This window comes from Scyliorhinus torazame, chromosome 9 (genome assembly GCF_047496885.1).
Source record: "Scyliorhinus torazame isolate Kashiwa2021f chromosome 9, sScyTor2.1, whole genome shotgun sequence".
Classification (NCBI taxonomy): Eukaryota; Metazoa; Chordata; class Chondrichthyes; order Carcharhiniformes; family Scyliorhinidae; genus Scyliorhinus; species Scyliorhinus torazame.
In genome coordinates this window covers 20,808,975-20,824,913 of record NC_092715.1, presented here as the reverse complement: position 1 = coordinate 20,824,913, position 15,939 = coordinate 20,808,975, and the positions used below count along the sequence as shown (strand labels likewise).

The window sequence follows — 15,939 nt, the reverse complement described above, 5'->3', positions numbered from 1 at the left end:
CACGTGCGGGAGCGACCACCCAGCGACGAGGGGGGCAGACACAGGCCCCCGTCACATCCGAGCCAGGACACCACTACCCAGGACACCACTACCCAGGACACCACTACCCAGGACACCACTACCCGGGACACCACTACCCGGGACACCACTACCCGGGACAGCACTACCCGGGACAGCACTGCCCAGGAAGACGAAATACCGGACAGTGACTCAGAGTGGATGGGTGGAGACGAACCCCCACCCCAAAGTGCCATGGACTCAGAGTGGGACGAAGAGCACGACACAACGCCACTGCTGTCACCAACACCCTCCACCATCGCAGAAACACTCACCTCGGTTGGGCACTTTAGTGATGAGGCGTCTGGTACACTCACTGGTGCGCACAACACAGCCGTCCCGGTACAGCAGGTGGAGGTAGGAGCAGCAGAGGGGCGCGGCGGTCGGAGGGCAGCCCAGCCCAAGCGAACATCTGCCGCCCAGATGGATCCCGGGTTCCTGGAGTTACCACACCCACACATAGATCTGATGCAACCACCGACCCGGAGACGAGCGAAGAGGGTGACGGGCGGCTTGCGGCGGCTGCAGTCGCAGGTGGAGGAGTCCACCCGCGTCCAGGAGCTGGGAGTGGTGCCGGTCATGCGTGCCACCCAAGCTGACACCGCACGGGTGGCGTCCGCGGTGGAGGCAATGGGTGCGACGGTGTCAGACATGGGGAACGGTTTGCGAGGCCTGGGGCTTTCCGTGCAGGCGGCGTCTGTGGCCCAGGAAATGGCTGCCCTCTCACAGGAGGCCATGAGCCAGTGCCAGCGCCAGATGGCAGAGGCGCTCAACGCCATAGCCCAGTCTCTGCAGGCCATGGCCCAGTCTCAGCAGGCCATGGCCCAGTCTCTGCAGGCCATCGCTGAGGGCATCGGCGCCAGTGGCCATGTGCGAGCCGGCGTTGCACTGTCACAGACAGGGTTTGCCAACCCCCTGCGCGCCATGGCTGCAAACCTGCAGACCCCTGTCGATACCAGCACGGGCCTCCAGGACTGGCAGCGCCAGATGTCGGGGGGGCGTCGGATGGCCAGTCCGTTCGCATCCCCCACCCATGTAGAGGCCTGGGGGCCATCGGGCACCCCGAGGGAGGAGGAGGTGGTGTGGTCCGCCCCGGCTGCCCCTGTAGGGGAGGTCCCGGTACACCGCGACACCTCGGACTCCCCCACTTCCCAGGTGCATCGGGTGGGCAACGGGCAGGACAGGCTGGCAGCTCGCCATCCCAGTGGCCCGGGCCGCAGCCTGGCCCATCTAGGCCAGGACGCCCCAGGAAACGGCCGCCAAAGGGATCCAGTGTCAGAGGGCAGGAATCACAGGAGTCCACCTCCAGTTCTGCTGTACCATCTGGGGAACCACGTAGACGTAGTCAAAGGGCCCGTAAGGCCAAACAATTAGACACTGAGTAAGTTGGCACGGGTGCAGGGCACAGATGAGTTTTAGGGGCTAGGGCACGTGCATGAACTCCTTTGGTTATTAAAGTCAATGTTACACCTACAGAAGCTGCCTTTGTGCTCTGTCCAAAGCGTGCGGGGGTGTCATGTACGTTGAGCGCAAGTGTGTGTGTGAGGGGTGGTCTTACCTCAGCCCCAGGTGAGTCTGCCCCCTTCCCCCTGGGCCGCCATCAACATCCCCGGGCAGAGGACGGGACCGTGCGCTGCAGTGTCACAGCCGCATGCAGGGATGGTCCGGGTGGATGGTGGTACTGTGGCCATGGGTCAGACATAGTCCAACGATGTAGAGCCAGGAGCTCACCGCAGGGCGGGTTGTCATCATCCTCCATGGCCTGCAATAGACACGCGTCCACCCGCAACTGTGTGAGCTCGGCCCGTTGTGCCGCAGGTGGATCGGCAATGGGGGGGGGGTGGTGTGCATGTGGGTGGGGTGGGTGGGGTTGGGGAGGGGGGTGAGGGTGCTGGGTGGGTGGATGGGTGGAGGGTGTGGGTGGTCGGCTGTTGCCATGGTGTGTGGTCTGTGGCCATTCTACCCGATTCCCACGCCCATCTAGTCAGTGAAGCGGGCGTCTATCAGTCTGTCCCGTGCCCGCTGGGCCAGCCGGTAACGGTGGACAGCCACCCGCCTGTGTCTACCCCGTCTGCCCTGACCATTACCCCCATCCCCCTCATCTGGGGAGGACTGCGCCTCTTCCTGCTGCTCCTCCACTCCGCCCTCCTCTGCCTGCGGCACATCGCCCCTCTGCTGGGCTATGTTGTGCAGGATGCAGCACACCACAATGATGCGGCCGACCCTATCTGACCGATACTGGAGGGCGCCCCCAGAGAGGTCCAGGCACCTGAAACGCATCTTCAGCACGCCAAAGCACCTCTCTATCACTCCCCTTGTCGCTACATGGGCATCATTGTAGCGGTTCTCCACCTCATTGCGTGGCCTCCGTATAGGCGTCATCAGCCACGATCGCAATGGGTAGCCCCTGTCGCCCAGCAACCAGCCCCTCAGCCGGGGATGGCGTCCCTCGTACATGCCGGGGATGGATGACCGCGACAACACGTATGAGTCGTGTACACTGCCTGGGTAACGGGCGCAGACGTGCAGGATCATCATGCGGTGGTCGCAGACCACCTATATGTTCATCGAATAGGTCCCCTTCCTATTGGTGAACACGGCCCTGTTATCTGCAGGTGGCCGCACGGCGACGTGCATCCCATCGATCGCGCCGTGGACCATGGGGAATCCGGCCACGGCAGAGAAGCCCACGGCCCGGGCATCTTAGCTGGCCCGGTCCACGGAGAAGCGGATGTAGCGGTGCGCCATGGCATATAGGGCATCTGTCACTGCCCGGATGCACCGATGCACCGATGTCTGCGATATGCCGGACAGGTCCCCACTCGGTGCCTGGAATGACCCCGTTGCATAAAAGTTCAGGGCCACCGTAACCTTGACGGACACGGGGAGAGGGTGTCCCCCGCCAGTGCCACGCGGTGACTGGTGTGCCAGCAGGTGGCGGATGTGTGCCACGGTTTCCCGCCTCATCCGGAGTCTCCTCCTGCATTCCCGGTCCGTGAGGTCCTGGTATGACTGCCGGGGCCGGTACACACGGGGCGCCCTCGGGTGCCTCTGTTGCCGTGGGGCCGCGACGTCCTCCTCCCCCTCCTCGTCCTGTCGGTCAGGTGTCCCTCCAGCCTGGGCGGCTGCCGCCTGTCCCTCTGCGGCAGCCTGCGCCGCCTGTCCCTCTGCGGCAGCCTGCGCCGCCTCTCTGGCATGCTCCTCCTCCTCCTCCTCAACCAGGGCAACATAGACATGAGCGGCTGCTGCCACGGCGGCCAACATCGCTGGATGATCGGAAAACATGACGGCCTGGTGGGGGGGAGGGGAACGACGACATGTCATCATTGCCCATATCCCCTCCTACCCCCAGCCAGGTGGCATGGACCGCATGGGTCCAACTGTTGGAGGCTGGCACCTGGCCAGGTGGACCAACTCACTTGCCCTCGCATTCGCATCCCCCTCCCCGGCACGGACCCCCCATCCCCCTCCCCGGCACGGACCCCCCATCCCCCTCCCCGGCACGGACCCCCCATCCCCCTCCCCGGCACGGACCCCCCATCCCCCTCCCCGGCACGGACCCCCCCAACCTCCAGCCCGGCACGGACCCCCCCCCATCCCCCTCCCCGGCACGGACCCCCCCCAACCTCCACCCCGGCACGGACCCCCCATCCCCCTCCCCGGCACGGACCCCCATCCCCCTCCCCGGCACGGACCCCCCCGCAACCTCCACCCCGGCACGGACCCCCCCCCAAGCTCCACCCCGGCACGGATCCCCCATCCCCCTCCCCGGCACGGACCACCCCCCAACCTCCACCCCGGCACGGACCCCCCATCCCCCTCCCCGGCACGGACCCCCCCCCAACCTCCACCCCGGCACGGACCCCCACCCCCCCAACCTCCACCCCGGCACGGACCCCCCATCCCCCTCCCCGGCACGGACCCCCCCCCAACCTCCACCCCGGCAAGGACCCCCCCCCAACCTCCACCCCGGCACGGACCCCCCCCATCCCCCTCCCCGGCACGGACCCCCCCCCCCCCAACCTCCACCCCGGCACGGACCCTCCCCCCAACCTCCACCCCGGCACGGACCCCCCATCCCCCTCCCCGGCACGGATCCCGCCCCAACCTCCACCCCGGCACGGACCCCCCCCAACCTCCACCCCGGCACGGACCCCCCCCATCCCCTTGCCCGGCACGGACCCCCTCCCGGCACTCCCCCGGAGCCCAGCCTATTCTAACCACCCCCCCCCCCCCCCTGCCGCACACACACACACACAGCCCGAGACACACCTCCCCTCACGCATTCAGACTGCGGCCACGCCATTGCCTGCCCAGAGCCAACACCCCAGGCCGTCACTCACCTCCACGCTGGTCGGCGTGACCCTGGAGCACCGGGTCACGCCGATGAAAAGGAGGTTTGATTCACGCCGACGTGAACGGTCATCACGTCGATGGGACTTCGGCCCATCCGGAAGGGAGAATATCGGCAGGCCGAAAATCGGCTGCCTTGTGCAGACCCGTGACATTCTCCGACGGCAGCGGCGACATTAACGCCCCGCCGACTTTTCTCCCTTCGGAGACTTCGGCAACCGGCGGGGGCGGGATTCACGGCGGCCAACGGCCATTCTCCGACCCGCTGGGGGGTCGGAGAATGACGCCCCAGATGTACTGGGAGACTTACCCTTGTCTTTGAAAGAATGTGGCTAAGCTCTTTGGACTTGGGTGAATGGGAAATATTGGACAAGCAGGGATGTCTTTTTATCTCAATCTTAAACAGGGTGAATGATTCCCCCGCTGTCAAAAAATAATCCACTTGCTCCACATCGCGGGCTGACATTCCAGAAGCAAGCCTGTGCTGCCATCCCGCCTTCGAAATGAGGTCCCAGTGAAGTAATCAGACATGGGGAAGGAAGATGGGGGGTTGAAATTCCACCCCCTTGTTCTAAAATTCTTGCGAGTGCAGTTTGGACAATGGCATCCTAAAGTGGACAGGCCAATGAACATACGAATTAGGAGCAGGAGTGGGCCACTCGGCCCCTCGAGTCTGCACCAACATTCAAACAGATCATGGCTGATCTGATTGCAACCTAAACCCCACATTCCTGCCTCACCCCTGATAACCTTTCACCCCCTTGTTCATCAAGAATCTATTCAGCTCTGCGTTAAAAGTAGTCAAAGACTCTGCCTTTTGAGGAAGAAAGTTTCAGAGACTCACAACCTTCTGAGAGAAAAGAATTCTCGCCATCTCGGTCTTAAATGAGCCTTATTCTTTAACACCCTAGTTCTAGATTTCCCCACAAGAGGAAACAACCTCTTCACATTCACCCTGTCAATACCCCATAGGATCAAGTCAGCTCTTACTCTTCTAAACTCTAGTGGATACAAACCTGACCTCGCCAATCTTTCCTCACAAGTCATGATCACTCTTTTTTTTAAATGTATTTTATTACAAATGTGCATCAAAACAGATTACAACACATAAACACTCCAGGAAACACCAGTCTGTACAAATTTCCCCCCCTTTTTCACCCAATCCCCCCCCCCACCGCAACCCTGCGATGAACTGCTCCTCAAACACGGTCACAAATATCCTCCACCTTTTCTCAAACCCCCCTGCAGTGCTCCTTAATTCATATTTTATCTTCTCCAACCACAGGAAGTCGTACAGGTCGCCTAACCAAGCCATTACCCCCTGGTGGCAAAAGCCGCCCGCCACTCCAGCAAAATTCGCCTCCATGCAATCAGAGAGGCGAAGGCCACGACATCGGCCTTCCTCCTCTCCATGAGCCCTGGCTTCTCTGAAGCCACAAATATCGCCACCAAAGAATCCGGGTTCACCTCCTCCTCCACTGCCCTGGCTAAGACTGCGAACACTCCCGCCCAGAATCTTCCCAATTTTTCGCAACCCCAAAACATGTGCGCATGATTCGCTGGTTCCCGCCTACACCTCTCACACTCATCTGCTGAAAGAACCCAATCATTCTCGCCCGAGTCATATGCACCCTGTGCACCACCTTAAACTGTATCAGGCTCATCCTTGCACAGGAGTAGGTCCCGTTTACCCTACACAGTGTCTCACTCCATACTCCCCAATTGATCTCCCCTCCCAACTCCCATTTCTCCTTGATCTTCACCATCCGCTCGCCTCTGTGCCCCACATGATCACTCTTGAATGTATTAAGCAGCGATAACTGTCAAACTCACTGTGGAAATTTCAGCAGAGTTTCAGTCCCAGAGCCCATATTGAGGAACTGCTTAAAGTTGAATCTACCACTGACTCAGGATGGCACAGCCCAGAGAACTGGGAAAGAACTTGGCATTTTGAGGCATGCCAAAATATACCTGTTAAACACGTCTTGAAACGTTCCGGATGGACATCTGATAGTACAAGTCCACAAAGTTAACCATATGAAAAATAATTATAGATTGATTTTAAGGTACGAGTGGTTTAAATCACTGATATAAGCATCACTGATGAAAAGAATTGGGTGCTCTAAAATAAGCAGCACTGATGTGAGCAGAATTTTGCTTCTATTTAAATCATTGGTTAGTTGGTAACCGCAAATACGATTTTCAAGGTGCGGAGGAAAAATTTCTGCAATGATATTTACCAGAAACCAAATCGAGTTGCACAGACTATCTTTAAGGAGAAGGTTGGTGGAATGCGGGACTGCCCTCATCTGCAATAGAAATCATTTATATTAAGTTAATTCTAAATGATTCCATAAAGTATAAATTAATTAGCAGGTTCCTCCCAGTGCGAAGGGGCAGAACTTGGACTAGCAGACGTCAAGTGTTGGTAATTAAAAATAAACTATTTTGGATGCTCAGTCTGAAAATCAAATAATTGGAATGATCACTTACGCCCACTTGTTCTTTACACAATCCATGCTTGAGTTAATGGATAAATGTCTAATAACATCAGTGACATGTTTCCAACTCAGATTTCAAGGTGAGAGGGGGAAAGTTTAAGGGAGATGTGCGTGGAAAGTTTTTTTACGCAGAGGGTGGTGGGTGCCTGGAGCGCTTTGCCAGCAGAGGTGGTAGAGGCGGGCACGATAGCATCATTCAAGATGCATTGAGACAGATATATGAACGGGCGGGGAACAGAGGGAAGCAGATCCTTGGAAAATAGGCGACAGGTTTAAATAAAGGATCTGGATCGGCGCAGGCTGGGAGGGCCGAAGGGCCTGTTCCTGTGCTGTAATTTTCTTTGTTCTTTGTTCAGATATAAATCAGATTACAAGCTAGAAGTCAGGAGTTAACCACTTTTAACGTTTCACATTTTGCTCCCTTTCTTCACTAAAGCATTTCATTTATATAGTGTCCGACATGACCCCAGGATGTCCCAAAGTGATTCAGAACTTTTCAAGGTGGCGTGTATGAAATACAGCAGCCATTCGTTTGCACGCAAATGCCCAAAAAGCAGCAATTAAATACGCGATCAGTTAAATCTGTTTTTTTGTTATTTGGTTGAGGGATAAATATTGGCCAGGACACGAGGGATAGCTCCCCTGCTTTTCTTCAAAATAATGCCAAGGAGTCTTATTCATGCACCTGAAAGAACGGGCAAGACATCTCATCTGGATGTCAGCCCCTCCAGAGGTGTAGCACCCCCTCAGCACTGTACAGGAGCATCAGCTGAGTGGCAAAGTCTCAGGAATAGGATTTGAACCCACAACCTTCTGACGCAAAGGGCTACCAACTGAGGCACAGATTTATACTTGCTGGATTTTGCTGAGAGGTGTATTTCTGATTTCCAGCATCTGAAGTCATTTACTTTTGATACAGATCTACAGCTGCTGACGGTCTCTGAAACATGTCCAAGTGGTCGCTCTTTGTATGGTTGTATTTGTGATTTGATCCTGAAAAGCATAACAATGATGCCGCCAGCATTTCGTTTCATCAGGAATAATGATGCATATTATCCTCAGGCGTAATAATACTAATGCCAGCTTTAGTACCCTTATTGCTGACCAGCTGAGTTTTTTCTAAACAAAGGTTCAGTCTCCTTGAATATCTGTCTGAGGGCCGGACCTTGACCATTATTCCACTGAGTTAAAATCCAAAAGGTTTGTTTTGAATCACTAGCTTTTGGAGCGCAGCTCCTTCATCAGGTGACTGAAGAGGTGGGCTCCACAAACACATATCTAGACAAAGTTAATGATGCAGGATGATAATTTGAATGTGGGTCTTTGCAGATAGTTAAGTCTTTACAGGTCCAGACGGTGAGACTGGAGAGAGGGATAATCACAGATTAAAGAGGTGTGAATTGTCTCAAACCAGGACAGTTGGTTGGATTTTGTAAGCCCAGGCCAGATGATGGGGGGTGAATGTAATGTGACATGAATCCAAGGTCCCGGTTGAGTCCGTACTCATGCATACGGAACTTGGCTATTAGTTTCTGCTCGGCGATTCTGCGTTGTCGTGGGTCGTGAAGGCTGCCTTGGAGAACGCTTACTAGGAGATCCAAGGCTGAATGCCCTTGAATGTGGAACCCATCTCTTCCCTCACCTGAGGAAGGAGCCGCGCTCCGAAAGCTAGTGATTCAAAACAAACCTGTTGGACATTAACCTGGTGTTGTAAGACTTCTTACTGTGCTCACCCCAGTCCAACGCCGGCATCTCCACATCATTATTCACTGAACCACAGCAAAGTCTGTGAAATTTTACTAGAGGTAGGGCACGGAGGCAGGCCTACATCTGTCTCAGCCAGAACAAGGACTATACTCCATGCTGTTGGTGTTTGTTTGATCCATACACTAGCCATCTTTATAATCATTACAAAACCAAAGTTCATACTTGTCTCATAGAATTTAGAATCATCGAATTTACAGTGCAGAAGTAGGCCATTCGGCCCATCGAGTCTGCACCGGCCCTTGGAAAGAGCACCCCGCCCAAGCCCACACACCCACCCTATCCCCAGTAAACACACCTAACCTTTTTGGACACTAAGGGCAATTTACCATGGCCAATCCGCCTAACCTGCACATCTTTGGACTGTGGCAGGAAACCGGAGCACCTGCAGGAAACCCACGCACACACGGGGAGAACGTGCAGACTCCACACCGACAGTGACTCAAGCCGGGAATCGAACCTGGGACCCTGGATCTGTGAAGCAACAGTGCTAACCCCAGTTAGTGTCATTCCTCTAAGTAAGAAAGCTGTCGGTTCAAGTCCAAACAATGAGCACATAATTGAGACTGATGCTCCAGCCTCCCGTACCAGCCTCCCCGAACAGGCGCCGGAATGTGGCGACTAGGGGCTTTTCACAGTAACTTAATTTGAAGCCTACTTGTGACAATAAGCGATTTTCATTTTCATTTTTCTTTTCAGTGCAGTCCCGAGGGGGTACTACACTGTCGTGGATGCTGATTATAGATGCAAAGTTGAACTCTGTGCCTTCTCAGGTTGATTTAAAACAATTCATTCTTGACATGTGGGTATCACTAGCTAGAACTGAATTCATTGCCCATCTTTAAATTGCCCATGAGAAGGTGGTTGAACTGCTGCAGTCCATATGGTGTAGGTACACTCACAGATCTGGAAGGGAGGGAGTTCCTGGATTTTGGCCCAACAGTGAAGGAACGGTGATATATTTCCAAGTCAGGATGGTGAGTGCCTTGGAGGGGACCCTGCAGATGGTGGGGTTCCCAGGAATCTGCTGCCCTTGTCTTTCTAGATGAAAGTGGTTTTGGGTTTGGAATTTGCTGTCTAAGGAGCCTTGGTAAATTCCTGCAGTGCATCTTTTAGATGGTACACACGGCTGCTACTGTGCGCCAGTGGGAGTAAATATTTGTGGATAGGGTGCTAACCAAGTGGGCTGCTTTGTCCTGGATGGTGTCGAGCTTCTTGAGTGTTATTGAAGCTGCACTAATCCAGGCAAGTGGAGCATGTTCCATTACACTCCTGATTTGTGACTTGTAGACGGTGGACAGGCTTTGGAAAGTCATGAGGTAATGTATTGAAGGTCATGGGGCGATGGTTAGATTCTTTCTGGTTGGAAATGGCCATTGCCTGGCACTTGTGTGGTGCGAATGTGACTTGCTATTTGTCAGCCCAAGCCTGGCTACTGTCCAGGTCTTGTTGCATTTGCATACGGACTGCTTCATTATTTGAGGAGTTGCCAATCGTCATCACCCACATCTGATCTTATGATGAAAGGGAGGTCATTGATGAAGCACTGAAGATGGATAGGTCTGGGACACTATCCTGAGGAACTCCTGCAGTGATGTCCCGGGACTGAGATGATTGTCTCAAAACAGCAAAGCGTTTCCTCCTGATTCCCATTGACTCCCGTTTAGCTCGGACTCCTGATGCCGTAAACGGTCAAATGCTGCCTTGATGTCAAGGGCAGTCATTCTCACCTCACCTCTGGAGTGATGTGTTGGGTACTCTGGATCTGTGGAGACTTTGTTTACCTTAGCAGTAACATAGACAGGCTACCAACACTTGTAAGAGTACAACTCTATTTTATTTAACTAAGAGCTGTTAAACATACTTGCACTGTGGGTCGACACTATGTTAGATTGACTGAAGCCCTATGCGTAACCTGACCAGCCTATACTGCTAGTACATGGTGGATGTTTGTGCTACTGACTGCGGGCTCTGTCTGTCTCAAAGGCTGCATCCCTAATGAGCGGGAAAACTAGTGCCCTCTGTCTTTATAGTGACCGTGCCCTAACAGGTGATTGGCTGCTGTGTTGTGTGTGTTAGAACATAGAACGTAGAACATAACAGCGCAGTACAGGCCCTTCGGCCCTCGATGTTGCGCCGACCTGTGAAACCACTCTAAAGCTCATCTACACTATTCCCTTATTGTCCATATGTCTATCCAATGACCATTTGAATGCCCTTAGTGTTGGCGAGTCCACTACTGTTGCAGGCAGGGCATTCCACGCCCTTACTACTCTCTGAGTAAAGAACCTACCTCTGACAGCTGTCATATCTATCTCCCCTCAATTTAAAGGTATGTTCCCCCGTGCTAGACATCACCATCCGAGGAAAAAGGCTCTCACTGTCCACCCTATCCAATCCTCTGATCATCTTGTATGCCTCAATTAAGTCACCTCTTAACCTTTTCTCTGACGAAAACAGCCTCAAGTCCCTCAGCCTTTCCTCATAAGATCTTCCCTCCATACCAGGCAACATTCTGGTAAATCTCCTCTGCACCCTTTCCAATGCTTCCACATCCTTCCTATAATGCGGCGACCAGAATTGCACGCAATACTCCAAATGCGGCCGCACCAGAGTGTTGTATAGCTGCAACATGACCTCATGGCTCCTAAATTCAATCCCTCTACCAATAAAAGCTAACACACCGTACGCCTGCTTAACAACCCTCTCAACCTGGGTGGCAACTTTCAGAGATCTATGTACATGGACACCGAGATCTCTCTGCTCATCCACACTGCCAAGAATCTTACCATTCGCCCAGTACTCTGTCTTCCTGTTATTCCTTCCAAAATGAATCACCTCACACTTTTCAGCATTAAACTCCATTTGCCACCTCTCAGCCCAGCGCTGCAGCTTATCTATGTACCTCTGTAACTTGTAACATCCTTCCGCACTGTCCACAACTCCACCGACTTTAGTGTCATCTGCAAATTTACTCACCCATCCTTCTACGCCCTCCTCCAGGTCATTTATAAAAATGACAAACAGCAGTGGCCCCAAAACAGATCCTTGTGGTACACCACTAGTAACTGGACTCCAGTCTGAACATTTCCCATCAACCACCACCCTTGTCTTCTTCCAGCTAGCCAATTTCTGATCCAAACTGCTAAATCACCCTGAATCCCATGCCTCCGTATTTTCTGCAGTAGCCTACCATGGGGAACCTTATCAAACGCTTTACTGAAATCCATATACACCACTCAACTGCTTTACCCTCATCCACCTGTTTGGTCACCTTCTCAAAGAACTCAATAAGGTTTGTGAGGCACGACCTACCCTTCAGAAAACCGTGTTGACTATCTCTAATCAACTTATTCCTTTCCAGGTGATTGTACATCCTATCTCTTATAAACCTTTCCAAGATTTTTCCCACAACAGAAGTAAGGCTCACTGGTCTATAGTTACCGGTGTTATCTCTACTCCCCTTCTTGAACAAGGGGACAACATTTGCTATCCTCCAGTCTTCTGGCACTATTCCTGTAGACAAAGATAACTTAAAGACCAAGGCCAAAGGCTCAGCAATCTCCTCCCTAGCTTCCCAGAGAATCCTAGGATAAATCCCATCCGGCCCAGGTGACTTATCTATTTTCACACTTTCCAGAATTGCTAACACCTCCTTCTTATGAACCTCAAGCCCTTCTACTCTAGTAGCCTGAATATCAGTATTCTCTTCGACAACATTGTCTTTTTCCTGTGTGAATACTGACGAAAAATATTCATTTAGCACCTCTCCTATCTCCTCGGACTCCAAGCACAACTTCCCACTACTGTCCTTGACTGGCCCTACTCTTACCCTAGTCATTCTTTTATTCCTGACATATCTACAGAAAGCTTTAGGGTTATCCTTGATCCTACCTGCCAAAGACTTCTCATGTCCCTCCTCGCTCTTCTTAGCTCTCTCTTTAGGTCCTTCCTAGCTAACTTGTAACTCTCGAGCGCCCTAACTGAACCTTCATGTCTCATCTTTACATAAGTCTCCTTCTTCCTCTTGACAAGTGTTTCGACTGCTTTAGTAAACCATGGTTCCCTCACTCGACCACTTCCTCCCTGCCTGACAGGTACATACTTATCAAGAACACGCAGTAGTTGTTCCTTGAACAAGCTCCACATTTCCATTGTGCCCATCACCTGCAGTTTTCCTCTCCATCCGATGTATCCTAAGTCTTGCCTCATCGCATCATAATTGCCTTTCCCCCAGATATAACTCTTGCCCTGCGGTATATACCTATCCCTTTCCATCACTAAAGTAAATGTAATCAAATTGTGGTCACTATCACCAAAGTGCTCACCTACCTCCAAATCTAACACCTGTCCTGGTTCATTACCCAGTACCAAATCCAATATGGCCTCGCCTCTCGTTGGCCTATCTACAGACTGTGTCAGGAAACCCTCCTGCACACATTGGACAAAAGCGGTCCCATCTAGTGATTGGTCTTGCAGTGTGTCAGTCAGTGTGTGTCTCTGCACCATCATATACTGGTGTGTATATTATAACATGGAGTTCAGCTCTTTTGTCCACATTTGAACCAAGAATGAGGTGAGGAGCTGAGTGACCCTGGCAGAACCCAAACTGAGCGTCATTGAGCAGGTAATTGTCAAGCAAGTGCTGTTGGATAGCGCTGTTGATGACCCCTTCCATCACTTCACTAATGATCTAGGGTAGACTGGTGAGATGGTATTTGGTTGGATTGGATTTGTCTTGCTTTTTTGTGTACAGGACATACCTGGGCAGTTTTCCACATTGCCAGGTGGATGCCAGTGTTGTAGTTGTATTGGAACAGCTTGGCTAAGTGCGCAGCTAGTTCTGGAGCAAGTTGGTTTTCTAATTGCTTAGCTCTGTCTATCACTTGCTGCTTATGTTGTTTGGCACACAAGTAGTCCTGTGTTGTATCTTCACCAGGTTGACATTTTATTTTTCGGTATGCCTTGTGTTGTTCCTGGCATGTCCACCTGCAATCTTCATTGGACCAGGGTTGACCTGCTGGCTTGGTGGTAATGGTAGAGTGAGGGATGTGCCGGATCAGAATGTTACAGTTTGTGGTTCTGTACATTTCTGCTGCTGATGGTCCATAGTACCTCATGGTCGCCCATACATGAAGCTGCTAAAACTGTTCAAAATCTATCTCATTTTGAAGGTTTTAGTGCCACACAACACAATGGAGGGTATCCTCAATATGAAGACGGGACTTTGTCTCCATAAGGATTGTGCAGCAGTCACTCCTACCGATACTGTCATTGCATGTGCATCTGCGGAAAGGATGAGGTTAAATTATGTTTTTCCCTCTTGTTGGTTATCCCACCGTCTGCTGCCTGGCGCCACCAATCTAGCAGCTATGTCCTTCAGGACTCAGCACCAAGCCACTCTTGGTGATGAATATGGAAGCACCCACCCAGAGTACACTGTACTCTTGTGCACTGCTTCTTCCAAGTGGTAGTAAACGCGGAGGAATACTGATTCATCAGCTGCAGAGAGTGTGTGTGGGGTGGGGTGTGTGTGTGGGGGGGGGGGGGGGGGGGCGGGGGGGAGAATGGTACATGATACTCAGCAGGAGGCTTCCTTGCTCATCTTTCACCTGATGCCATGAGACTGCGGGGTCTGGAGTCGACGTTGAGAACTGGCTTTACGGATGTCCTTCCCGATGTCCAGGTTGATGCCAGGAGATCTGTCCAATTTCATTCCTTTTAGGCTTTTGACACAATTGAGTGGCATTGCTGTAGTGACATGTAAGCCAGACCAGGTAAGGGAAGAGAGCAGATTTATTTCCCTAAATCGGTTTTCATGACAATTGACAATGTTTTCGTGGTCATCATCAGATTTTAATTGCAGATTCAATAATATTGAATTCAAACCTGCCATGGTGGGGTTCAAAACCAGGACCCCAGAGCATTATGCCGGGTCTCTGGATTACTAGTCCAGTAACAATACCACTTCACCACCACCTCCCCATGTAAAAGCCTCTTATCACTATTCAAGGAAGTGCACAGTCCTGGTGGCTTGGCCAACCATCCTTCCTCAACCAATATGACCCAAATATTTATTGTATGTAAATTATGCATCTGTTTGATGTTTGTGGGGTCTTGCTGTGCGTTTGCTGTGCATGAAATTGGCTGTCGTGCTTGTCTGCATGACAGTGACTGTACTTTGAAAGGTCAATCTATTGCTTTTGAATCACCTTGGTCACATCCTGAGCAAGTTACAATTGAATGAAAGCTTTTTGCTACTGATCAGTGAAGTCATTGAATATACAAAGTTACATCACAAAGGAGGAAAGACTTGAATTTATACAGCGTCTTTCTGAACGTCATGATGTCCCAAAGCTTTCCAAAACCACTGTTCTAATGTAGGAAATGGAGCAGCCAATTTGCACACAGCAAGATCCCATAAGCATAATGACCAGACACTCTGTCTCAATGATGGTTGTTTCAGGAACACCGGGGACACTAGAAAGAACTCCCCTATTGCTCAAAATAGTACCTCGGAATCTCATGCATCAAGAACAGGAACACGTTTGGTTTAATTTATTATCCGGAAGACAGCATCTCCAACAGTGCGACACTCTCTGTGTACTGCTCTGAAAAGGCCAACTAGACTTTGTGCTCAAGGTCAAAGCGGGTTGTTATGGGTCAGGGTTCAGAGAACCCCAAAGTGTATCATGGAGGTCACCTGACCCACAACTTTTAATAGATTGTGGTATGGGGAGCACACGGCCCACTCTACAGGTGTGGTACAGCAGAAATGGAAAAGTATTTTTTAAAGCAAAACTATGTTTATTCTATGAACTCAAGTTAACCTTTTTAAAACATACAGTGAACATCTTAGCAACCATTAGTTCAAATACGACCCCCAAAGAATACAACACTAAGTAATCCTTTAAGCTTTCCTTTTAACATCCATAAGACTTAAAACACCTTTCACCAGAAGCACATCAGGTTAAAGTCACTACTGTTATTTGTTTTAAATCACCAGGATCGATTTACAGTCTTTAGATTACAGAGAGGGATTCATACACCTTCTGGCTGTGACTGCAGCTATCCAGCTCTGAAAACGAAACTAAAACACACCCCGCAGCAAACAGCCTAAAACGAAAGTAAAAGCTGACAGACAGCCCAGCTCCACCCACTCTCTGACATCACTGCAGTAGTAAACACCCATTTCTTAAAGATACTCCCACTACAGATACTTACATACACACCCATTTATAAACACCCATTTCTTAAAGGTACT

At 51.7% G+C, this 15,939-nt stretch overlaps 1 protein-coding gene across 1 annotated transcript in view; it reads left to right on the top strand.

Moving 5' to 3' along the window:
* poln (polymerase (DNA directed) nu) overlaps positions 1–15,939 on the top strand; it is a 459,972-nt gene that overhangs the window by 266,938 nt on the left and 177,095 nt on the right. The window lies entirely within an intron of this gene.